At 33.8% G+C, this 27,728-nt stretch overlaps 1 long non-coding RNA gene across 1 annotated transcript; it reads right to left on the reverse strand.

The window, feature by feature from the left end:
* Nucleotides 1–9,599: 9,599 nt before the first annotated feature.
* On the reverse strand, nucleotides 9,600–27,146 carry LOC149773998 (uncharacterized). Its single transcript, XR_016417091.1, has 4 exons — nucleotides 26,989–27,146; nucleotides 20,133–20,340; nucleotides 11,917–12,047; nucleotides 9,600–10,747 (listed from the first exon to the last, which is right to left on the reverse strand). It is a non-coding gene; the product is annotated as an uncharacterized LOC149773998 (long non-coding RNA).
* Nucleotides 27,147–27,728: the final 582 nt, after the last annotated feature.

Below are 27,728 nucleotides of genomic sequence, written 5' to 3' on the forward strand. Positions count from 1 at the left end.
GCATTTGGGTATTTTACCTGTAATTAATGAGATTAATGGGGCCACTATAAAATTTGATGTTTTATTTCTTGGTGTGTTGATGTGATTTGGATTTTTAATGTAGCTTTAACAATTTTTCAGTCATATCACTACGATGTCTGCAATGTGGCAGTTTATAGTGATGTCTAGCACTGGGGCATCAGGCCGCAGACATGTAGCATGATGTCCCGCCCAGTCACATTATCCTGACACCGGGCTGACCAGTCCTAACACTAACCTCTTAATGCTGAGTGCCAAGCGAGGCAGCTGTTAGTACCGTTTTTGTAAGTCTTTGGTATGACTCGGCTGGGGATCGAACCCACAACCTCCCACATCTGAGGTGGACGCTCTAACCACTAGGCCACCAGAACGTTCATTTCTTGGAGAAATATAAATAGATTACAATTACAGAGACATTTGTAATATCTTTTGACCAAACTTTGTTCATAACATCCTAGGGGAAGGACACATGATAATGTAAATAATGTGTTTTGGGTTAAGGCCCTTGGGTCATATTCCAGTTGGGGTGGAGAGGTCAAGCATGTGGGTTAAAGCCCTTGGGTCATATTACAGTTGGGGTGGAGAGGTCAAGCATATAATACCAATATGGAGATTTCTTTTTGTGTGTCATGAAAATACATTATTGCTGCTTCTGTTGTGTTCAAAAGCAGAACTCATTACAATAATTTAATAAATTGGGTATTTTGTAAGCATAGGTAAACATTACACTTGAGTTAATGGACTGTGTCTTAATGATGTAGATGGTAATCATCCCTCTTTGAATGGCTTAAGGGCCATTCCTATTGAAATACATCATTAGGCTTAATGACCAAGGTTAGTTCAGGGTGCATTTAATGATATGGCTTTGTTTGAGCAAGTGTTCTTACAGTTACCAAGTACAAATGTGCAAAGTACAGATGGAACTTGAACTGATAGCACAAGTTAATGTACATGTATAATGATCCAACAGACCACCATACAACATGGATAAGAACTGTGCTTATGGGAAGAGCAATACCATGGCAACTGTCACTGAAATGCTGCAATGCTAAAAATTAATTTGTTTTGCATCATCTATTACATGAATCACTACCAGTATTAGTCAAATTTGTGCATAAATTATTTGAATCTGTTAATTAGCTAGGGCTCAGGTGGTTGGTGGTATCCCCTGTCCCTAAAATATCCTCTGTGCTTACAAAGCCTTGGTTTGGTAATGTTTTAGCTTGCTGGTTAAGACAGGATATATGTTACCTATGCTTACAAAGCCTTGGTTTGGTAATGTTTTAGCTTGCTGGTTAAGACAGGACATATGTTACCTATGCTTACAAAGCCTTGGTTTGGTAATGTTTTAGCTTGCTGGTTAAGACAGGATATATGTTACATATGCTTACAAAGCCTTGATTTGGTAATGCTTTAGCTTGCTGGTTAAGAGAGGACCTAACAAAGCCTTGGTTTGTTTATGCTTTAGCTTGCTGGTTAACAGAGGATCTAGGTTACCTATATTTGTGTAAATAAATGTATGCTGTGCATCAGAATATTTAGCTATACACAAGATGAATGTGAAGTGTTGGCTATGTTACCTCTGCAGTTCTTTCTTCAGTGCCTGGAATAATAGTATAGTTTGTGAGTGAATTCTGAATGGATGTACATACTATCATAAAATTGTCTAAAATGCTGTTGGTTTCATTCCTTAGCTATACACATCATGAATTTGAGATGTTCACATGTTACTTCTGCAGTCCTTTGTTCAATACCCAAAGAGTATTTATAGCTTCTTACATAGTTTACTGGTTAATTCAGTCTGCATGTACAGGACTTCACAACACTCCAGTACAATTCTAATTAATTCAGTCTGTATGTCCAGGACTTAACAGCACTCCAGTAAAATTCTAATTAATTCAATCTGTATGTCCAGGACTTTAACAGCACTCCAGTACAATTCTAATTAATTCAGTCTGTATGTCCAGGACTTAACAGCACTCCAGTAAAATTCTAATTAATTCAGTCTATAGACCACTCCGATGGCCTAGTGGTTAGAGCATCTGCCTCGGATGCGGGAGGTCGTGGGTTCGATCCCCGGCCAGGTCATACTAAAGACTTACAAAAACGGTACAAACAGCTGCCTCGCCTGGCGCTCAGCATTAAGAGGTTAGTGTTAGGACTGGTCGGCCAGGTGTCAGGATAATGTGACTGGGTGGGACATCATGCTACATGTCTGTGGCATGATGCCCCAGTGCTAGACATCACTATAAACTGCCACACTGCAGACATTGTAGCGATATGACTGAAATTTTTGTTAAGCTACGTTAAAAATCCAAATCACACACACACACACAATTCAGTCTATACATGCAGGACTTAACAGCACTCCAGCACAATTCTAATTAATTCAGTCTGTATGTATAGGACTTAACAGTACTCCAGTACCATTCTAATTAATTCAGTCTGTGTGTACAAGACTTAAAATCACTCCACTACCATTCTAATTAATTTAGTCTGTACGTGGAGGACTTAACAGCACTCAAGGACAATTCTAATTAATTCAGTCTGTAATAGTGTATAGGACTTAACAGCACTCCAGTACCATTCTAATTAATTCAGTCTGTAATAGTGTATAGGACTTAACAGCACTCCAGTACCATTCTAATTAATTCAGTCTGTATGTGGAGGACTTAACAGCACTCCAGTACCATTCTAATTAATTCAGTCTGTAATAGTGTATAGGACTTAACAGCACTCAAGTACAATTCTAATTAATTCAGTCTGTAATAGTGTATAGGACTTAACAGCACTCCAGTACCATTCTAATTAATTCAGTCTGTATGTACAGGACTTAACAGCACTCCAGTACCATTCTAATTAATTCAGTCTGTATGTGGAGGACCTAACAGTACTCCAGTACCGTTCTAATTAATTCAGTCTGTAATAGTGTATAGGACTTAACAGCACTCCAGTACCATTCTAATTAATTCAGTCTGTAATAGTGTATAGGACTTAACAGCACTCCAGTACCATTCTAATTAATTCAGTCTGTATGTACAGGACTTAACAGCACTCCAGTACCATTCTAATTAATTCAGTCTGTACATATAGGACTTAAGATCACTCCAGTACCATTCTAATTAATTCAGTCTGTAATAGTGTATAGGACTTAACAGCACTCCAGTACCATTCTAATTGATTCAGTCTGTAATAGTGTATAGGACTTAACAGCACTCCAGTACCATTCTAATTAATTCAGTCTGTATGTACAGGACTTAACAGCACTCCAGTACCATTCTAATTAATTCAGTCTGTACATATAGGACTTAAGATCACTCCAGTACCATTCTAATTAATTCAGTCTGTAATAGTGTATAGGACTTAACAGCACTCCAGTACCATTCTAATTAATTCAGTCTGTAATAATGTATAGGACTTAACAGCACTCCAGTACCATTCTAATTAATTCAGTCTGTACATATAGGACCTAACAGCACTCCAGGACCATTCTAATTAATTCAGTCTGTATGTGCACTCAGTTTTACAGCACTTCAGTACAATTCTTGTTATATAGTGCTGATTCATTTTAATTTTCCAAATGTATAAACTTTGTAAAAGATGCATAACTTGAAGAAGAAATGATAACCATGACAACAAGATTAAAATATTGAATATAAAAATTATTAACTGGGTTCTGAAATGCTGACAGTTTTTGTAAATGGAAGAAACACAAATACTTAGGCTGTTAATGAGATAAAAAATTGATCAATCATTAATTACGGTTATAATAGACAATGTTAAGGTCTGATAAATTTATAAAAATTTGATCCATGGCCATGAATTTTGATATATATTAACAGATTATGGTCATGTACATATCAGCAGATTACTTTGCTCCTGGAATTTGTATCTTAACCTGCAAGATGGAATAATTATTGACTGGATTGCAGAGCAATTCCTGCATATGGACAACATAAACTCTACAATAAGATCGTTTCTTGAGACAGCATCGCTCCTAGACTAACATGTATTGGTTTGTAGATGTGTTAATACAAGTTTCTAAAAGATTAAATGAATTGTATTTGTTATGCATAATCCAGGCATACCTACATTGGTGTTTGTCTTGTACATGTATAATCAATAGTTTCTTATATTTCATCAGGCATTTCTTATTTAAAATATCTTGTATGATGACTTAAAATATGACATAAAGTCACATTCCAGTTATCAGTCTGTCATTTGTATATGTCAGTTATCTGTCCATTTTTGCATTTGCCAGTTATCAGTCTGTCTTTTGCATATGACAGTTATCAGTCTGTCTTTTGAACATGTCAATTAACAATCCCTCTTTTAAATATGTCAAATAAATTAAGTCTGGTGTTTACACATATAAAATTCAGTCTCTTTGTCATAATGTCAGTTGTTAGTCTTAGGCTTTACGATAGAGTATTCACTGTATTAAATGATTTCTGAGATTAAAGTTTCATGAAAATAGTTTTATCTGGTACAGCTACAGTCAGAAGACAAATTGTTCAAAGTTGTAACTGGGTCTTTTTATGATCCACCATCACAGGAAGGAGAATATAGTGATGTCCTTGTCTCATAGAGTGTTAAGAGTGAGATACTCCCATAATGTACTGATATTGCATATGTGTGATTGAGTTTCCTAGCACTTTGGAAAATACATTTCTAGTACAGTTTGGAATACATGCTTTTTTTGTCATGAAGATCTCAGCTGGGTTTCATAATGAGTGAGATCCAAGCATGCTGACGAGACAATATTGCATTTTATTACCTGTGCATACTAATGCATCTGGCCGTTAGTCAGTTTATTTGTCTGCTGTTTGTTACCCATCCATTGACTGTCCCATTTGGTGCACTAGGTGGACAAGACATCCATCCATTGACTGTCCCATTGGTGCACTAGGTGGACAAGACATCTATGTTGCTCAACCTTACTGATCACTCACTTATATTGGCATGAGTCGTGTCTAAGCTAATGTGGATATGTAAGAAAGCTTGCTAGTAGCTTTCTGTGGGTTAGTGGTTACGGTTCTTTCCAAGGCGTTCCCCGGTTCTTCTGCCATCAAATATACCAGCTGCCATGTGTAGGCTATGATGTGCTGAAAAATGGCATTAAACTCCCCAAAAACATCAACACTTGCTTATTACCACTATGGTGGCCATGTCTTTTAATCAGATTTAATTAAATTGGAATATAGATTAATTTGTATTATTAGTGTCTCAGAAGATTACAAATATGAGTGAGATCTATGTAGGAACCCCTGACTGAGTTTATTACCAGTCTGGCTTTAAATTTTCTTATCAGATTGTTTACCAGTCATGGAATATATACCTACATCATCACTTTGGTATTGAGCAAGATCCATGAGTGAGATGCATGTATATGAATTATATGATCTTGCATCCAATCAGTTGAACTTAATACATGTACATTCTGGAAGCGATAGTTTATTCAATTCGATTTAGATCAAAGTTGGAATATAGGCTGAAATCATCATGATTTCAGATAAGTTGGATAATGAGCAAGATCTGTGACAATAAAGTTATAATGCATTTAAATGACCAGCTTGTTATCAATTTGAGGCCATACTTCTTATTTTAGTTTGATTAAGCTTGGAATATATGATCCTGATGTTGAACATTGGTAATCATGCTAGTGAAATGGGTCAACTGTTAACTTGTGTAAGCAGTTAAATGATATCAGGCCCACTTGTGCATTTTATTATCACTATAGAAGCCACATTTTTTATGAGTTCCATCAGTGTTGGAATTAATCTTACATTTGATACGAAGCATGATCCACACACAATGTGGTAATATTTTATCATGATGCAACAGTGGATTAGTGGTAAGCACGCCAGACTCATGACACAAATGATACAGGTTCAAATCCTACTATTAGATGAGGCTGGGTTAACAAGATTCTATATGCTCTACTCTAGTGCCTTCACACTAAATAATCTGTACTGTGGACAACCAAAAATAATCTGTACTGTGGATCGCCAAAAATAACCTGTACCATTGACCACCAAAAAAACATCTGTACCATGGACCACCAACAATAATCTGAACTATGGACTGCCAAAAATAATCTGTATTGTTGACCACCAAAAATAATACGCACCATGAACTGTACAAAATAATCTGTACCATGGACTGCAAAAATAATCTGTATTGTTGACCACCAAAAATAATATGCACAAATTGGACCACCAAAAATAATCTGTACCATGGACCACAAAAAAACATCTGTACCATGGAACACCAAAAAACATATGTACCATGGACCACCAAAAATAATCTGTACTATAGAGATCTTGCTCATTATTTCACTGGTGCATTAGCCATCTTGAAAATCCTATCACTCAAATACTCTTGAGTGAAAAAGAAGACATGGTCTTATTTTATATTTCTAAAAAGTCTTAATGGCCAGTAGAGTATCAGAGATTTTTGTTAAGCATTTCAACATGTAGCTATTCTTCCTATCATTGTGTTAAACATTTCAACATGTAGCTATTCTTCCTATCATTGTGTTCAACATTTCAACATGTAGCTATTCTTCCTATCATTGTGTTCAACATTTCAACATGTAGCTATTCTTCCTATCATTGTGTTCAACATTTCAACATGTAGCTATTCTTCCTATCATTGTGCTAAACATTTCAACATGTAGCTATTCTTCCTATCATTGTGTTCAACATTTCAACATGTAGCTATTCTTCCTATCATTGTGTTCAACATTTCAACATGTAGCCATTCTTCCTATCATTGTGTTCAACATTTCAACATGTAGCTATTCTTCCTATCATTGTGTTCAACATTTCAACATGTAGCTATTCTCCCTATCATTGTGTTCAACATTTCAACATGTAGCTATTCTTCCTATCATTGTGTTAAACATTTCAACATGTAGCTATTCTTCCTATCATTGTGTTTAACATTTCAACATGTAGCTATTCTTCCTATCATTGTGTTAAACATTTCAACATGTAGCTATTCTTCCTATCACTGTGTTAAACATTTCAACATGTAGTTATCCTTCCTATCATTGTGTTAAACATTTCAAAATGTAGCTATTCTTCCTATCATTGTGTTCAACATTTCAACATGTAGCTATTCTTCCTATCATTGTGCTAAACATTTCAACATCTAGCTATTCTTCCTATCATTGTGTTCAACATTTCAACATGTAGCTATTCTTCCTATCATTGTGTTCAACATTTCAACATGTAGCTATTCTTCCTATCATTGTGTTAAACATTTCAACATGTAGCTATTCATCCTATCATTGTGTTAAACATTTCAACATGTAGCTATTCTTCCTATCATTGTGTTAAACATTTCAACATGTAGCTATTCATCCTATCATTGTGTTAAACATTTCAACATGTAGCTATTCTTCCTATCATTGTGTTAAACATTTCAACATGTAGCTATTCTTCCTATCATAATAAAGATGACATTTGTATTGCTTCCTTTTCAGACAAATCCAAGAACGTGTCAGTACAGAAGTGTCCAGCAATATTGTTTTCTACTATCAAAATCATTAGTGAGAGATAGAAAAAGTAAGAGTGTTGTTACACATTTATGTTGGAAAGATACTTTTGTGAATGCATGTAAATGTTTGCATTCTCATATACTATTCTAATTAAGAAAATGATATCATGCCAGTAAAGAAAGAAACACTATATGATGGATGTATGGTTGCTGATTATATTGCCACTAAAATGAGCTGGGGTATATAGGAGTCGCTTTTTCCGCATTAGTGAACTAATCATTTTTTTAAGTTGCATGGAGTCCATGTGCATGTCTGTCCATCCGTCCACAATCTAGATTAAGATAAAAAAAATGTCTGATACAGCTCAAAGTCTTAAATTGATATTACATTTTTGTAACTTCGTCAACACAGTGAAATGTATATAAAATTAAGCTGTCTGCTAAGAACTGGTTGTAGCTCCTATGTAAATATGAATATTTACATCAGCCCTACACCATGGTTGTGTCTTGGGGTCATGGGTGGTTGCACTGCAAAACTTGATCAGTGTGACCTAATTCCAAGGAGAGTTTGTGAGCAGCTTTGATATAGCTTATGTGTGCGTATGAGTGTGATTTTGATTTTTATGTGTAGCTATAACAATTTGAGTCATATCGCTTTGATGTCTGCAGTGTGACAGTTTATAGTTATGTCTAGCATCTGGGGCAACATACATTTTTAAGATTAATGGTGGCTTTACAGGTAATACAGCTGTGCATTAATAAATGCCTGAGACTCTCCTGTATGGATGTTAACAGTCTTCATCATCACAAATGAACTGTGCCAACATTACTTATTATCATGTTGTATTCAATCTATTTTATGTCTAAAGTCTAAAGTCATGAAGAAAAGCATTGGCCATTTAGTAGGATTTTGACAAGATTATGGTAACAAATAATAATAAAGAGAATACTCTGAATGTATAATTAAGCATGTAGAATGTTTTGTTACAGGTGGTGCTCCAATTTCGATGGAGAGCGTACTCTCCAGAATAATGTTTGTCGATATTTTGTTTGCAGTATGTGAAATAAATTAAATCCCCCACCCCTTGCTGCTATGCTTCACAAAGTAACACTATGCAAACCAGGAGTTATGACATTTATTTTTGCTGGACTCTACTTGGTTTGCTGACAGCTTATTGCTTCCCCAATCGCCTTAAATAATTATTCAAACTCCAACACCATACCATTCGGCAGTATTGTATCATATGTAGGTGGTACATATTATGTAAATAGCCAATACCTAGAAAAACCCCATCAAATAAACTTGACAACACTTTAATTATATAAGGAAAATAACAAACATTTTTCCTTAATTGTCTGCATACATACATGAATGAAGTGACTGGCAGAAACAGTGCATATCCATGCATCCACTTTTTCTATTTTATTTTAATAAAATGTGTGGTGAAGCTTCATGCCAGCAAGCACTCAATCAGCATAGTTTCATAGCGAACACATTTGTAAGAGTTATTTCCCTTTATGGTTAGGTGTCAGTAGTATAGCAGGAAGGACAGCTAAACTGAGGAGACAGATACTTGAATTAAAGAATAAAACTGCAAACTGAGGATGTAAAGAAATAGTAATTATGAGCAACACAAAAAACATACCCCATTATTGTTATTGTAGGGCAATTTAAGTGATTTTCAATAATGAATGGACACAGATATATATATTTATAAAACATAATTCACTATGCATGCAAGGAATAGTAAAGTTACTGCTATTATTGCCTCTCTATGAATACATTCTTTAACATCAATACCTTAAGTTAAAGAGCTTGAAATCTTGGGCTCAGACATGTAAGAAGATGTTTTTTTTTAGATATCCTTCATTTTACATTACAAATTGCACACACCAAAACTGCCTATCCTGCACATGAGATTATCATGTGAGATCTAACTCAGTTAGTCTCATGTGCAATTTAACATGCAAATTAAGTAGAACTCAAGTGAGCAAATATATTCTAATAAGAAAATCACGTGCAGGAATTGTAACAAGAGCAAAATCTGCTCACATGAGCAAAAACAACAAAAAAACACTATAGTATTTAGTTTTTATTGAATACATACATCTTAAAATTACAAGAATTAAACAGAGTAAGATCAATATTCAAATCTAGTAATCATAAGCATATTATTTGAGTTCAATCAGTGATCTTTTAATAAGGTAAGACAACTAGAGTATGTATGTATGTATGTACCTGTTATATTAATACATCACATTTATTTTACAAACTTTAAGGTCATAATGAAAGATACTGCTGGACATTTGCTAAAAATGAAAACCATTCTTCACTGTTCCAGAAAATTCAAAGCAAACAAAATGTGTAATTGACATTCCTGCATCTGAATTTCATCATATGCCAGTCTGCAACACTATTTTCACTTAGAGATTGTTCTCTTTGAATCAATGCACTTCCTGTTGACCATTGAATTTAAGTTAGCAGGTTCAGTTTTGAACTGTTGAAAAATGAAATCCGAAATAGAAATGAAAAAGTTGGTAGAAGTTTTTTTCTGATTACAGCATTTGAGACATTCTGTAAGGTGGATTTTTGAAGATTCATTTGACAAGGTAATGGCAAAATACATAAATGTAGTTTGGATTAGATGACCCTTTTAACACAGTGTCTAATTCACACTCTGAAAATAGGAGCCAACTGTTTTCCTAAGGACACACTTACGCAGCTGACCCAGTCTGAAAATTCATCCTTTGGACTACGAGTCGAATTGCTCTACCAACAGAGCTACCATAGTTCAGTAGCAAACATATAAACTGCACTATTGATGAGATACCTGGAAGTGACATCGCATATTCCAAATTTGACTACTTTTGGATAAAGATGCCAATGGGTACCTGGGTATTCTCCCATTGATAATAACGTGGGTAATAAAAATTGGGTACCCGTTAGAAAAAAGTGTTCCAAGCTCAGATTGAGACAGACTAATGATTACAATTTTAGGTTTGTGTTCTGTACGCATTTATTCATCCCAGGGGCTTTTATGGTTGCTTATAATTTACTTGTCATATGTGTTCTATATAATAATACAATCCTTTCTCAAGTGACCTATTTAAGAATCAACAATGATATTTCAAGCTTGACTGTCCTTACTTCATACCTGTCCATGGTTCGTGTGCCAATTGTCTTGTGACTTAAAACACTCTTGTTTTCAGATCCTGGTGACATTATCTGGGTCAAATAAAATTAAGCACAACATGAATGTCTGGTTTAACTTGGCTACTGTAACATGCACTTCTTATACCATCATGTTAGGACAAAAAATGAATGAAATGGACAACTATACAGACTGAAATATTTAAATATGAAGGATAAAAAAGTTTGCTACTTAAAAATAGTTTAAAAAATCAAATAAAAATTCATGTATGTCAATGTGGTAACTTCTGTATGAATTATACATCAGACAGTTCCAAGAAAACAGACGGGTTCTTGAATGTGAAACCATTTGCCCTAGATTCATTCTATTATGAAAGTATACACATAGCAGTCCAACTTAAATTTAAATAAATGGCACCAGATATCATTAAAAAAAACTAAGAAAACAACAACAACAAAAAACAACAAACTGGGATGTATCAATGCAACTGATGGAAGTTATGTGACTGAAAAATGTTAGATAAGAGAGATTTTGTTAAACTTAAAAACATGTTGCACCGGACCGTCGTTATGGGACGAACCATGGCAAGTCGAGGATAATACAGCAATCATCATTTATGGACTTTACGACAATTCACAAAAGTTACTGTTGACATGTACACTTGTCGAAGTGACTGCTTTGCACAAATAATTTATCAATTTATTTGGTGTCTATTCTCATCCTAACTAATAATCCACATGAATTTCACTGATTTATGACAACAATTTTAACTGCATATACATGTTTCATACAATTTTCTGTAATAATGGCATGTAATATATGCTCTTTTTGTGCTCAGATTATACTTTTTGCCACTTCTATTAGTAATAATTATGCTTACAGCTCTTTTTGGGGTTGGAACATGTGAACCTACAACAAAGCAATTCAGCTTCACATTTAATACAATTTCCTTTTGATTGTATAATCTGGTAACCGATCGTTAGAAATGATGGGTACACATTAGAATTTTCCCCAAAAAATGACAACTCTACTTCTGGAACAGTCCTCAGGCAGATTTCTCCAAAACTTTTAGGATACATTTTTCCAGAATATGTATATTTGCAATATATTAAGAAATTCAAAATCTGGTTTCCAATTTTTATATTTTAAAATAAAAAAATGTATTGGGGGTCAAATTTTAGAGTCTGAAATACATATGTATCATGTGTATTACATCAAAAAATTTGAAGTGTCTTATACATACCCTTTACTGGAGTCGGAATTTCCTCTAGCATGGCAATGGGGTTTTGTCTGACTTCTTCCTGTTGCTGTCTTTCAAATGATTGCTAACATTGTTGTGTTGATTAAATTCATGACCTTCAAGATTAGTTTAATCTGTAAAAAGATCAAAATTAGTATAATTGATCTTAATGCACTGAACTAGGATAAAGATTTGGTTGGCAAAATAGTCCTAGGGTATATATTTGTAGCAAGAGGTTTAGTTTGTGAAATCTTTATCTGAAACCACCTTATTTGAGAACTTGGTTAATCTGGCTGTAAGAGAGAAACCACCTTATTTGTGGATAATTTGGATGTAAAAGAGAAATCACCTTATATGTGACTACTTTGCTAATTTAGATGTAAGAGAGAAAATTTGTAACCAATCATCATCTTCTATTTGACCACTTCTTGAAGTAGGAATTTTCACATTTTGTATAAGTTTCCTGTAAATACTTTTGCAACTAGTTTTGTCTGTCACATTTTTAAGTGGTTTACAGCTGCTGCAAGGATCTGTGAGTTTTTTGGTTTGTCAAATTTTTGTCTGATATTCAGTTACTGCTCTTATTAAATATTGTTCAAACTGATTTATACTAAATGATTGTCTGCTAGCATCCACTATGTAATTTATTGTTCTATTTCCATGTCAAATGATTGTCTGCTAGCATCCGCTATGTAATTTACTGTTCTATTTCCATGTCAAACGATTGTCTGATAGCATCCGCTATGTAATTTACTGTTCTATTTCCATGTTAAACGATTGTCTGCTAGCATCCACTATGTAATTTATTGTTCTATTTCCATGTCAAACGATTGTCTGCTAGCATCCACTATGTAATTTACTGTTCTATTTCCATGTCAAATGATTGTCTGCTAGCATCCGCTATGTAATTTACTGTTCTATTTCCATGTTAAACGATTGTCTGCTAGCATCCACTATGTAATTTATTGTTCTATTTCCATGTCAAATGATTGTCTGCTAGCATCCGCTATGTAATTTACTGTTCTATTTCCATGTTAAACGATTGTCTGCTAGCATCCGCTATGTAATTTATTGTTCTATTTCCATGTCAAATGATTGTCTGATAGCATCCGCTATGTAATTTACTGTTCTATTTCCATGTCAAACGATTGTCTGATAGCATCCGCTATGTAATTTACTGTTCTATTTCCATGTCAAACGATTGTCTGATAGCATCCGCTATGTAATTTACTGTTCTATTTCCATGTTAAACGATTGTCTGCTAGCATCCACTATGTAATTTACTGTTCTATTTCCATGTCAAACGATTGTCTGCTAGCATCCGCTATGTAATTTATTGTTCTATTTCCATGTCAAACGATTGTCTGCTAGCATCCGCTATGTAATTTACTGTTCTATTTCCATGTCAAACGATTGTCTGCTAGCATCCGCTATGTAATTTACTGTTCTATTTCCATGTTAAACGATTGTCTGTTAGCACCCGCTATGTAATTTACTGTTCTATTTCCATGTCAAACGATTGTCTGTTAGCACCCGCTATGTAATTTACTGTTCTATTTCCATGTCAAACGATTGTCTGATAGCATCCGCTATGTAATTTACTGTTCTATTTCCATGTCAAACGATTGTCTGATAGCATCCGCTATGTAATTTACTGTTCTATTTCCATGTCAAACGATTGTCTGCTAGCATCCGCTATGTAATTTACTGTTCTATTTCCATGTCAAATGATTGTCTGCTAGCATCCACTATGTAATTTATTGTTCTATTTCCATGTCAAATGATTGTCTGCTAGCATCCACTATGTAATGTATTGTTCTATTTCCATGTGAAACGATTGTCTGCTAGCATCCACTATGTAATGTATTGTTCTATTTCCATGTTAAACAATAGTCTGCTAGCATCCACTATGTAATTTACTGTTCTATTTCCATGTTAAACGATTGTCTGCTAGCATCCACTATGTAATTTACTGTTCTATTTCCATGTTAAACGATTGTCTGCTAGCATCCACTATGTAATTTACTGTTCTATTTCCATGTCAAACGATTGTCTGCTAGCATCCACCATGTAATTTATTGTTCTATTTCCATGTCAAATGATTGTCTGCTAGCATCCACTATGTAATGTATTGTTCTATTTCCATGTTAAACGATTGTCTGCTAGCATCCACTATGTAATTTACTGTTCTATTTCCATGTCAAATGATTGTCTGCTAGCATCCACTATGTAATTTATTGTTCTATTTCCATGTTACACGATTGTCTGCTAGCATCCGCTATGTAATTTTCTGTTCTATTTCCATGTCAAATGATTGTCTACTAGCATCCACTATGTAATTTTCTGTTCTATTTCCATGTCAAATGATTGTCTGCTAGCATCCACTATGTAATTTATTGTTCTATTTCCATGTCAAACGATTGTCTGATAGCATCCGCTATGTAATTTACTGTTCTATTTCCATGTTAAACGATTGTCTGCTAGCATCCACTATGTAATTTATTGTTCTATTTCCATGTCAAATGATTGTCTGCTAGCATCCACTATGTAATGTATTGTTCTATTTCCATGTTAAACGATTGTCTGCTAGCATCCGCTATCTAATTTATTGTTCTATTTCCTTGTCAAACGATTGTCTGCTAGCATCCGCTATCTAATTTATTGTTCTATTTCCATGTCAAACGATTGTCTGCTAGCATCCACCATGTAATTTATTGTTCTATTTCCATGTTAAACGATTGTCTGCTAGCATCCACTATGTAATTTACTGTTCTATTTCCATGTCAAACGATTGTCTGCTAGCACCCACTATGTAATTTACTGTTCTATTTCCATGTCAAACGATTGTCTGATAGCATCCGCTATGTAATTTTCTGTTCTATTTCCATGTCAAATGATTGTCTGCTAGCATCCACTATGTAATTTTCTGTTCTATTTCCATGTCAAATGATTGTCTGCTAGCACCCACTATGTAATTTACTGTTCTATTTCCATGTCAAACGATTGTCTGCTAGCATCCGCTATGTAATTTACTGTTCTATTTCCATGTCAAACGATTGTCTGCTAGCATCCGCTATGTAATTTACTGTTCTATTTCCATGTTAAACGATTGTCTGCTAGCATCCACTATGTAATTTATTGTTCTATTTCCATGTCAAATGATTGTCTGCTAGCATCCGCTATGTAATTTACTGTTCTATTTCCATGTTAAACGATTGTCTGCTAGCATCCACTATGTAATTTATTGTTCTATTTCCATGTCAAATGATTGTCTGCTAGCATCCACTATGTAATGTATTGTTCTATTTCCATGTTAAACGATTGTCTGCTAGCATCCACTATGTAATTTACTGTTCTATTTCCATGTCAAATGATTGTCTGCTAGCATCCACTATGTAATTTATTGTTCTATTTCCATGTCAAACGATTGTCTGCTAGCATCCACTATGTAATTTACTGTTCTATTTCCATGTCAAATGATTGTCTGCTAGCATCCACTATGTAATTTATTGTTCTATTTCCATGTCAAATGATTGTCTGCTAGCATCCACTATGTAATTTACTGTTCTATTTCCATGTTAAACGATTGTCTGCTAGCACCCACTATGTAATTTACTGTTCTATTTCCATGTTAAACGATTGTCTGATAGCATCCGCTATGTAATTTACTGTTCTATTTCCATGTCAAACGATTGTCTGCTAGCATTCGCTATGTAATTTACTGTTCTATTTCCATGTCAAACGATTGTCTGATAGCATCCGCTATGTAATTTACTGTTCTATTTCCATGTTAAACGATTGTCTGCTAGCATCCGCTATGTAATTTATTGTTCTATTTCCATGTCAAATGATTGTCTGCTAGCATCCGCTATGTAATTTACTGTTCTATTTCCATGTTAAACGATTGTCTGCTAGCATCCACTATGTAATTTATTGTTCTATTTCCATGTCAAATGATTGTCTGCTAGCATCCACTATGTAATGTATTGTTCTATTTCCATGTTAAACGATTGTCTGCTAGCATCCACTATGTAATTTACTGTTCTATTTCCATGTCAAATGATTGTCTGCTAGCATCCACTATGTAATTTATTGTTCTATTTCCATGTCAAACGATTGTCTGCTAGCATCCACTATGTAATTTACTGTTCTATTTCCATGTCAAATGATTGTCTGCTAGCATCCACTATGTAATTTATTGTTCTATTTCCATGTCAAATGATTGTCTGCTAGCATCCACTATGTAATTTACTGTTCTATTTCCATGTCAAACGATTGTCTGCTAGCATCCACTATGTAATTTACTGTTCTATTTCCATGTCAAACGATTGTCTGCTAGCATCCACTATGTAATTTACTGTTCTATTTCCATGTCAAATGATTGTCTGCTAGCATCCACTATGTAATTTATTGTTCTATTTCCATGTCAAACGATTGTCTGCTAGCATCCACTATGTAATTTACTGTTCTATTTCCATGTCAAATGATTGTCTGCTAGCATCCACTATGTAATTTATTGTTCTATTTCCATGTCAAACGATTGTCTGCTAGCATCCACTATGTAATTTACTGTTCTATTTCCATGTCAAATGATTGTCTGCTAGCATCCACTATGTAATTTACTGTTCTATTTCCATGTTAAACGATTGTCTGCTAGCATCCACTATGTAATTTACTGTTCTATTTCCATGTTAAAACCAGTTCTTATAAGAGCATATTTATCAACTATTCTTTATATTGGAACTGTGTTATTTGGGACTATATAAAACAATTATAGGTGTATCAACTGAAAATATATTTTCAAAATTGATCCAGGTGCAGAAAAGTCTCCCCAAAAAGCACTAAGTAACCTAATTTGTTTATTTAGGTAGTCTACTCCAAGCAAGTGGAAATTAGAGGCATTTTAGCAAGATGTCTCTAAGATGGGGTTTTTCCAATTTGTTCATATAGATGTAAATGGTGTGAGGGCACTTTCTGACCACTGGTGTAATGTTTTATTTCATCAAATTTGTTTACTGTATAAATTTATTTCTACAATTTTTTAAAGCTTAGATGACTTTACACCTAGTAATATTAACTCACTGTCTCTCCAGCTGATTTGATAACTGGACAAAATAGATCCTCATTTCCAACTTTACTTTCAAGCCAGCAAGCATTATTTTTTTGTGTTTTTTTTTTCTTCTATACTGATACTAAAACAAGAACATTTAGAATAGTAACATAAGATCAAGGGGAGATAACAAGCATCATCTGTATTCTCAATTATTAATGTGTATTCCTTTCCTATCTGGATTTCCTCTTACCATGTGTTCCTGTATCTCTGTACACAGGATAAATATGCATGGAGTTAAGGGGTCTCCTTTCCTATGTCATCCTCTTTTTATGTTAAACCAAGAAGAGATGTAAGCTATTTACTGTAACACATGATGCTATATTATTATATAAAATTGATATATACAATCTCCAAAACTGAAGAAAGATAAGATGCTCTTAATCTAGGACCAAGAAGTTGAATACATCACCTTCTGAAAGTTAAGTATTAGTAAAACAAAAATAGAATTTTGTTGTTTACACTGTAAAACATTAAATAACAGAAGGTTTTCATGATTATGTTGTGAGGTAATAGGCTTTATACTATATCAGTTATAATACTGAGCCTATTTTGATATCAAACATTCAGCAATGTCATTGGTCTCCAGTTCTTAGGATATATATTTTGGTTGTAGTCATATGGTATACAATTATTCCCTCTTTCTGTGTTGATGAAAGTGCCCAAAATGTGTAAATATAGTTTACGGATCTGACAAGAAAACGACAAATTCTTCCCCAAAAAGCTTACAAAACTCTCTTGTATAACCATGTGAACCTGAAATTTTATAATCTCAAACATGATAGTTTATGCAAATGACAACTGACCATGTTAGTTTTGAGATGGCTTTTGAAATTAGAACTATTTAAAGGACAATTAGTCAGATTGTCATTTTCTGTCAGTTTATGACATTCATATTGAGTATTAACATGGAAAGATTAATGAGAACCCTGATAAGTTATCAAACAGACCTTGCCATGATAACATATATAAATACTGTGAAAGGGTTGAAGAATATTAAACAGTAAAAAAGGACAAAAAACACAACAAAATCTGCAATTATTAAAGTTATCCGGATCTATCCTATAGTGTAGAAGGAAATAAAATGGTTGACAATATCTATAGTCTCATGAATTTCCAATTTAGTACGGATGTGATAGCATGAAGAATCACATATATAAAACATGTAAAAACTAATTATCCTATGTTATTGATATGAATGTGCAAGGTACCGTATTTACCATATATAAAACATGTAAAAACTAATTATACTATGTTATTGATATGAATGTGCAAGGTACCGTATTTACCATATATAAAACATGTAAAAACTAATTATTCTATGTTATTGATATGAATGTGCAAGGTACCGTATTTACCACACATATGATAAAATGATTATTTATTTCCTGTCCTGGAACTTATGGTGAAACTTTTTCTCACCTAGGTCATGTGTCCCAAGACTTAACAAATAAAATAAATTTGTGTTGAATTTGTACCCACCCCCTGCACATTGCAATTTTTACCCATCCCCTGCACATTGCAATAAAATAAACAAAATGCTTACCGATAATAAAATGAGAGAAACTAAACTTGTATTGTTATCATTTATTCATGTTTCTGATCATGAGCATTAAAGAATAAAAGATATCCATGAACTCCACATAGGTAGCGTAGGCATCCATACTATAGTCTGTATCACTTACATCTGATAACACAGACGTGAACATTGATAAACTTATCATGTTTGGTTATACTCAAAGTTTGAATATTTTATCTGACTGAAAACTGGATCCGATTTGTGCTGGTTGCCTGTTTTCATCTTCGTCATTGTGTTCACTATGTGTTGGCTGTTAAATTCGTATGACTTTCTTCATCTCCTTGTTTTGGAAACGAGAACAATTAGACTTTTTCTCAGCTGTCTTGCTCCACTGAATAAAATATATTATATCCAGGTCAACTATATGACAATGTTTCGCAAATGAAAATCGTTATTTGAAAATACATCAATGCACGTTTGTATTATTTATAACCAGAGATGCCAAGCAAATAGAATCCCAGGTAGCGAATAAGCACATGGGCAGCAAGCAGTAAACTCATCGTCTGAATTTACTGACAGGACATCAAAGACAAAGTTTATTTTTATTATAAAGCAAGCCGACCTTGGATACATTTAAACCTTTTTTTTAAGGATATAAATACAAAGGTTATTTTATTACAAAGCGAGCCAACCTTGGTAGCTAACTTTGGATTCTTTCAAGTGTGCCAATTTTCTTTCTTTTTTTTTTAATGTACAAAGTTGGCCGAGATATGGAAGCTAACATTGGCTCCTTTTCACCGATATTCATGGGAATTTTGAAAATAAATTGAAACAATGGAACAATTTTTAAAGTGACATAATATAGTGCTTAGTGTATGGACATCGATGACCCAGAATCACTAATAAGATTTGGAGCAAATAAAACCATCATTCATAAGATCTGGAGCAAATAAAACCACTTGATGAAGTTGTGAAGGCCAGAAGAAAAAAATATCATTTTGCCAACAATATGATCATTAACATGAATGAAATTCGATCTCATCCCTGGATGAACTGATGACAAGATGGACATTAAAAGTGTGAGAATTAGCATGACTGGTGCTGATTTGTAAAAATATGACTTTAGTCCTTGTAGTTTCTGCATGAGGTGTGTTGCCACTAACAATAAATTTTCAAGCATGAAAAAGCTAAAAAATAGGCATGCACCAAAAGAATGGACTATGCATACAGGAAAAGGGTTGCGTTGAGAAGATGATGCTGCTGCAGCGGATTGAAAAGTTTTATCTCAAGTACAAAGATTTATATTTTTTAAAATAAAATTTGGGTTGGAGTGCATCTTCCGACATGTAACTTTTTAGTCATTCAAAAGGTGTCCCACAACTTACGATTAAAAAAAAATGTGTCATTAACATACAGTGCACCATAAAATTACTTTAAAAAATGTATTTATGGTATCCCAATAAATACAGTGTCCCAGCATATACGGCAAACATGGTACTTTAAAATAAAACATGAACAAACTAATTAGACCTTAGGTACTGACTGAACTGGCAACATAGCAAAGATAAAACTTGTACAACAAGAAATTACTCTGTATAGCATGATGCTCTGTATGCTCTTATATCTCCAGGTTAACTCAGATACGATGACTCAGACATGATGATGACTCAGACATGATGATGACTCAGACATGAGAGCAACTCCAATAAGATGATGACTCAGACAAGATGTTGACTCATATGTGATGGTGACAACTTTTGTCTCTTTCTTTCACTTGAGCCCAGTCTCAGTAGAACACCTGTACAAAAGAACAAAAGGTAAGAGAATGATTGTAAGAATCTGGTCCAAAAAGTACCCCAAAACAGACAGCAAAAAAATAAAATATAGCATGGATGAATTGAGTTAACATAAATTCTGTAATATGTCTGAAGAGATGAGTACTGACTCATAGCAGACAAATAAGAGATTTAAACATAATAAATGTGATCATATTTATCAAATGTTAATTATGAAAAAAAGACTAAAATTGATGTGCGGAGTCTTAAATAAATAATGCTGGTAATTCTGAAATTAGATAATGGTACAGAAGTTGTCCTAGAGAATTTAGATCTAGAAACTGTGGACCTCAATATTTCAGCAAAGTTACAATTACATGATCCAGTTTTAGAAACTGTGCTTCACTCAGAGGGCTGCTGCTGCTAAATATGGCATACAGACTAAATACTTTTGGTACAGGTGAGAATCTGTCTCAAGAACCAAGTTTTATATAGAAAATGGGAAAGTGATGATGCTAAAGGAATCATATTTAAGATTGTGTTACCCGGAAGCTTGAAAAACTTTGTATCAACTAAAATGAATAACAGTGAGCAGTACAGACCTAAGTATAACCAAAACCCTATATACAATAAGGCCATGATGCTTCTGGTAAGCCTTACATCAGTACAGACCTAAGTATAACCAAAACCCTATATACAATAAGGCCATGATGCTTCTGGTAAGCCTTACATCAGTACAGACCTAAGTATAACCAAAACCCTATATACAATAAGGCCATGACGCTTCTGGTAAGCCTTACATCAGTACAGACCTAAGTATAACCAAAACCCTATATACAATAAGGCCATGATGCTTCTGGTAAGCCTTACAGCAGTACAGACCTAAGTATAATCAAAACCCTATATACAATAAGGCCATGATGCTTCTGGTAAGCCTTACATCAGTACAGACCTAAGTATAACCAAAACCCTATATACAATAAGGCCATGATGCTTCTGGTAAGCCTTACATCAGTACAGACCTAAGTATAACCAAAACCCTATATACAATAAGGCCATGATGCTTCTGGTAAGCCTTACATGTAAATAACTGGCACAAGAACTGTACAATTTGTGGCTGAAGTAAAATTATCTAAATGAAGGTACAGATATGTGTTTTTTACCAAAAACCAAGCAGTGCATAAAGTATCTAATGGTAGAATCAGATTATTTTACAAAATGGACTTAAGCCATTCCTATATCAAGTATATATATCAAACACAGACTGCAGACTTAAGCCATTCCTATATCAAGTATATATATCAAACACAGACTGCAGACTTAAGCCATTCCTATATCAAGTATATATATCAAACACAGACTGCAGACTTAAGCCATTCCTATATCAAGTATATATATCAAACACAGACTGCAGACTTAAGCCATTCCTATATCAAGAATATATATCAAACACAGACTGCAGACTTAAGCCATTCCTATATCAAGTATATATATCAAACACAGACTGCAGACTTAAGCCATTCCTATATCAAGTATATATATCAAACACAGACTGCAGACTTAAGCCATTCCTTTATCAAGTATATATATATCAAACACAGACTGCAGACTTAAGCCATTCCTATATCAAGTATATATATCAAACACAGACTGCAGACTTAAGCCATTCCTATATCAATAATATATATCAAACACAGACTGCAGACTTAAGCCATTCCTATATCAAGTATATATATCAAACACAGACTGCAGACTTAAGCCATTCCTATATCAAGTATATATATTAAACACAGACTGCAGACAAAACATTAAGGCCAAAAAATGTATGTGATTCTTACTGCACTGGTTTTGGCAGGTTTTCTTTTTATTTTTAAATTATATTTGATGCAGTTTTTTATGATTTTGTTTTGAACATGGAGAAAAAAGTGCTAGGGCCAGCAATGAGGAACACGAATGGCTGGCTGATTGGAAACACACATATTCTATTTGGTCTAATTCAAAACTTCATATCCAGATCTGGGGTTATATTGCTTATATACACTATTATGACTCAATGGTCCAATACTATGTAACTGAAAGAAGTGAAACCAAGTGTAGCCAAATAAAAATATAATGAATTTCTCTAAGTTACAAAGTGAAAATTTAAGAGGAACTTCCAGCATTGTGAATTATATGTAAATAAATTCCCAAAATATAGAATGTTTTGAACAAATTCAGTCTTGAGTGTCCTGATGAACCAAAAGTCTGTAATGTCCTGATGTACCAAATTCACAATGATATAATCCAGAACGTGTTTGAGTTATCAATAATCATAAAATAATCATCTTTGTTCAAAAAATCAATGAGCACTTTTTAATTCCAATAAATTTATATAATCTGCCTCGAAATATATCTGAACACATCTATAAGTGATTCGACAGACTGTCATCTGACCTATATCACAACATAATACTCTATGAAACTAGTCAAGTCTAATGGAAAAATTCACGAAGTTGTAAATAAGTTTAGGTCTTGAACTTAATTTTTAGTCAACACTTGTTTACTTTTTACAATCATGACAAAAATCAGGTGAGCATAATGCTCAACCAAGCCAAATATCAGGTACACAAAATAAATTAAACATACATAACAATGAGGATCCATAGATCAAGCATCAATATTATCAGTTGTGGTTATTAACAAAAACTGAATGACCATTACAAGACCCCTATCAAATAGCATGGTTCAAAAGCCAACTGTACGATATTGAATTTGCTTTCACCTTCTATTTCTGATCATCAAACAGACTGGGTTGAATATGCACATTTTGCTATGATAGCCTACATGTTTAAAGTTCATGAGACTATGGAACAATTCCACCTTTACTGACCATTTGAAGGGCGATAACTTTACCCAAAGACCATATGTCATGTTAGGTAACCCTGAGAAACAGAAATCTGAAAGTCAGAAATATACAACAGATTATGCAAATGAATTTCCCAGAGCAAAAATACAACTTCCTGGTGAAAACATGGAAAGAATAATGATGCGAAAATAACTTTCCATAAATACAATATTGGTGAAAGGTATGGTATTTTGATCCCAAAAGAACAAGTGGAATTCAATTCAACATTACAAAGACCCTGGAGAGGTACATTTAAAATCATTTTAAAATTTAATGTGCTATTCAGAATACAAGAAATTACCAAGGCACATGTCAAAGATTGTACATCATGACACAATTAAATAATTTCATGGAGAAGTTACTTCCCTTGGGTCAGTATTAATGATTACTGTGAAAACTGAAGTGCCACCAGACCTACAATTTCTTAACATGGACGGTTTCATCTGCTTACGTAAGTACAAGAAATTACTAATTCAATAAATTGCTGAATGAAATTCATTGAAGAGAAACTCTTTCTTTGCATCTGTCCAAGTACCTTTAATGGCTATGCAGTGCTTGCAAAATAAAATGTGGATAGCATATATTTATTACATACATGTATTCAACATATACTTATTTTAACAAGAGGTATATTAAATAAGTCTAGATTTGTGGGTGTGCATACAGGCAAAATTGTCAAGGATACAAATGTATTGCCCATATATATGCAATAATTTCAAAATTACTTCATGCCTTTCAAAATATGCTGAATGTACAATATCATGGGAATTAATTTTGATAAATGTCGATGTCAATATATTTTGTTGGAATGTTCATGTTAAGATAACGAATGAAATTTGTAATTTTGTATTAGCTTTCTTTCATATCATAATTAATATTACACACAAATAGTGAAACAAGGTGATGGTAATTAACATTCGGGGGGAATTAGATGGGTTTGAATCCCACTGGGTTGACTCCAGTCAGTCACATTATTATGATTCCAGTCAGTCACAGTATTATAACAAGTGGACTGGAAAGGTACAGCTTATACATATAATGGAAAATGGTTTCATACAATTCTATTTTTTTTGAGTATGAATTTTCAGATGATGTATATAGTAGAAATATCCAACAGGAAGACAACTTTTAGAAGCAAATATTTCCAGAATCCATTTTCAGTGCATAATTTATGTGTAAACACACCCTCTTCTACCTTCTCTAGAATCAAACCTTGTGATTGGAAAGAAAAAAAATACCAGTGATGAAACTAGAGATGTGATTATAATAAACCTTTGATCCATTCTCCATTCTGAGGTTGAGGCATATTTTCTCACATCAGCAAAATATTCTTAAAAATTATTAAATTAGTTATATACAGGGTATATTAATTATTCATATGTTATTTTAATGAGTGTGGATATAGATTAATATAATTTGATGTAAATGTATTTATTTTTAGGTTAATAGCAGAAATTAATTAATGTTTGGTGATGCAGAGGCAAAAACCTGAAGTGTGTATTACAAAACTTCACCAGTGTAATCTACACATGATGTGTGTCTCTCCTTTATCTCCTATGATTTAACTGTCTCCTTATTCTGCCCATTATTTTCATTTGATTGGCTGATTGATATTCTAAATTCCTGATTGACATTCTAATTGGCTTATTGATATTCTAATTGACTGATTGATATTCTAATTGATTCAATGAAATTCTAATTGGCTGATTGAAAGTCTAATTGGCTAATTCATATTCTATTGGATTGATTGATATTTTAACTGGCTTATTGAAATTCTAATTGGCTGATTGATATTCTAACTGGCTAATTTGTGCATATCATGCCAACTTCTACTGAAGTGGAAAAGAGAGTCAGGAAGGGCACATTAGTTACAGTAGAAAACATGTTCCATCAATATTAAAAGATCAATCTGAAACAATGAGATGAAGGTTATAATAATAATTTATTTAAATAGGGTAGCATGGGGTACCAATACTTATTAAAACAATGTAACTTTTGCACATCAATCAAATGTATCAACTGATTTTACTTTCTCTTTCTCTCCCTAGCTGACCCTTTCTGCCTCTATCTGATGAACACACTCAAACACACATGGACACACACATACACACAGACATGTATCTACACAGACAAATTTCAAATATAACTCCTGCACAAAAAACAATCACTACTATAAATCATGTTGAAAATCATTTTGTTACACAAACACAAGTGCATTATTTTGATCTGTGAAGATAATTACTTGTTCACTAGTAGTTATGCATCTCTGAAAACTAATCAGTCATTTCATGATAAAAATATCATCAATGATAATACACCAGATCTGGATTAGGTCAAATAGGATATGTAACACTGTTTCCAATCGGCCAGCCATTCCTTTTCCTCACTGTCGACCCTATTATGAGTTGAAACAAAAATTAGCCCAAATGTACAGCATCTGAACACAAATGTCACACAATGTAATAGTCATTTTTCCAATATTTCTATGTTACCTAAATATTCAGTGCAAGGAATTTACCAAGAAACTAATAAACATGCATTACATTCATAAGACATCTGAACTTAATGCTCTTTTCAAACTTTTTTGTCTGAAGGATAATAGTGAAATTAAATTAAACTTTTTTTTATAAAGGTAATAGTGAAATTACTCTATTTTCTGAAGGGGAAATTAAACTTCTTGAAATAAAAAAGTCAGTAATTAATGTTTGCCATATATGAGCAATGAGCAAATTGGACATAATAGAGTGGGGTCAGTCATTTAAGTTTTATAAACCTTTGGATTGTGATCCAGAATATTATTTGTTTACTGAAATAGTTTCATGGAAATATAAGTTTACAAAAAAAGGTTATAAAAAAAATCCACATGTAACAGACTTAAAGGAGAGAAATTTAGTACTGATCAGAATTTTAAAGAAGACATTGTAAGTGGTTTTTAAAAATGTCTGATAGGCATTGAAAACTTGGCAAAATCAAATGGAAAGTCATGTTACCAAATTATTTGTGGCCGAATGGTCTAAAGTCTTCTCCAGTACGGATCACTGCCATCTCACCTATGTCTGTGTGGGTTCGAGTCTCAGATTCAGCCAATGTGGGTATGTGAGAAAGCTTGCCAGTAGATTCTCATAGGTCGTGGTTCTTTCCGGGGTTTTCCCGGGTTCTTCTTCCACCATTAATACTGTCCACCATGTATAGCCTATCGTGTGCTGAAAAATGGCGTTAAACCCTTCAACAACAACAACCAAATTATTTCATTTTGGCACTCTAGCTAACTGTAAAAGTTCGCAAGGAATATTTTTTCAGTAGTCAATTTTTAAAAAAATTCCTATATTTATAGATGATTTTTGGGGGACTGAAGTATTAAACAATGCAAGTTTTCCATATAACCTTACATGCTATTTGCGAACACTTGAACAAGTTTATGCATTGATGAATGACTACAGTATGTTAATAAAATTGTCTGAGTGCAGTACGTATATATATATATATATATATATATATATATATATATATATATATATATATATATATTACACTATCCTACTCTCACCCATTGAGGACCAATGTTTGGGGCAATGTTATGCCAGTCTCACAAGTGTATGCCCGTTGTATAGTTTTATTATGTTTACAATTACAATACGTGTATATGTATACCTTGTGTCTATTGAGTTATGATTATACTCTCTTGAGACGGTCCCTCGTCAAAAGCACATGGTTTTGGACGATATCGATCTGCATTTATTTGATCAATTGTGCTAAATTTTGTACACCGTCACTACGCTGCGATTACCTGTTAGGCAGACATTTCTTACGGAATGACGATGTTGTATAATGTCCTGGCTGTTTAATGTGTATTGGTGGTATTTACTACCTCTCCCGAACGTCATTGAGAGCGAGGTGCTACACTTCCGTTTCTAACTCAATAATCGGATTAACTTGGTTGTCTACTTTATGTATGTAAGCAGCAGGGAGGGCGAATCCTACAAGCTACTTTTCCGAGACACCCCTTCCACTGAAACTTTTCCCGATAGAAGCGTTATTTCCATGAAATAACACTTTTATTCAGAAAACGAGACAAAAAAAAATGTCCCCGATCCCTCGAAGAGTTTTCGCGGGGAAATTAAATCGTGGACAAATAAATAATGGCAAATATTGGAGAAGCATTCACAACTAGATTGGCACGACAACGACTAGCCGCGATTAAAAAATTTATTCCGGTCCATGATTCCGTTAAAGAAAAATTACGAGCAAGACAAGAAGCGCGAGTTGAGTTTGCAACATCTGCGGAGGAATTATTTAAGCCTATTACAGCAGCTACTGGTGAAGTTAAAACTGCAATTGTAGGAAAACCTGATCCTGCTGACCCTACCAAAACAAAACGAGGGTTACTTCAAGCAATAGAAGAACTTAAACAGCAACAGGCAGATGAAGGTGCTGTAGTTGATCCAGGTGCCGCCGGAGTAGTGACAGTTGCTAAGGAAACATTTATTAATAAATTTACCGAAGATGGTATTACTGAAATAAAAAATA

The sequence above is a fragment of the Sinohyriopsis cumingii genome, unplaced genomic scaffold, assembly GCF_028554795.1.
Source record: "Sinohyriopsis cumingii isolate HCF-2022 unplaced genomic scaffold, ASM2855479v2 utg000452l, whole genome shotgun sequence".
Taxonomy (NCBI): domain Eukaryota; kingdom Metazoa; phylum Mollusca; class Bivalvia; order Unionida; family Unionidae; genus Sinohyriopsis; species Sinohyriopsis cumingii.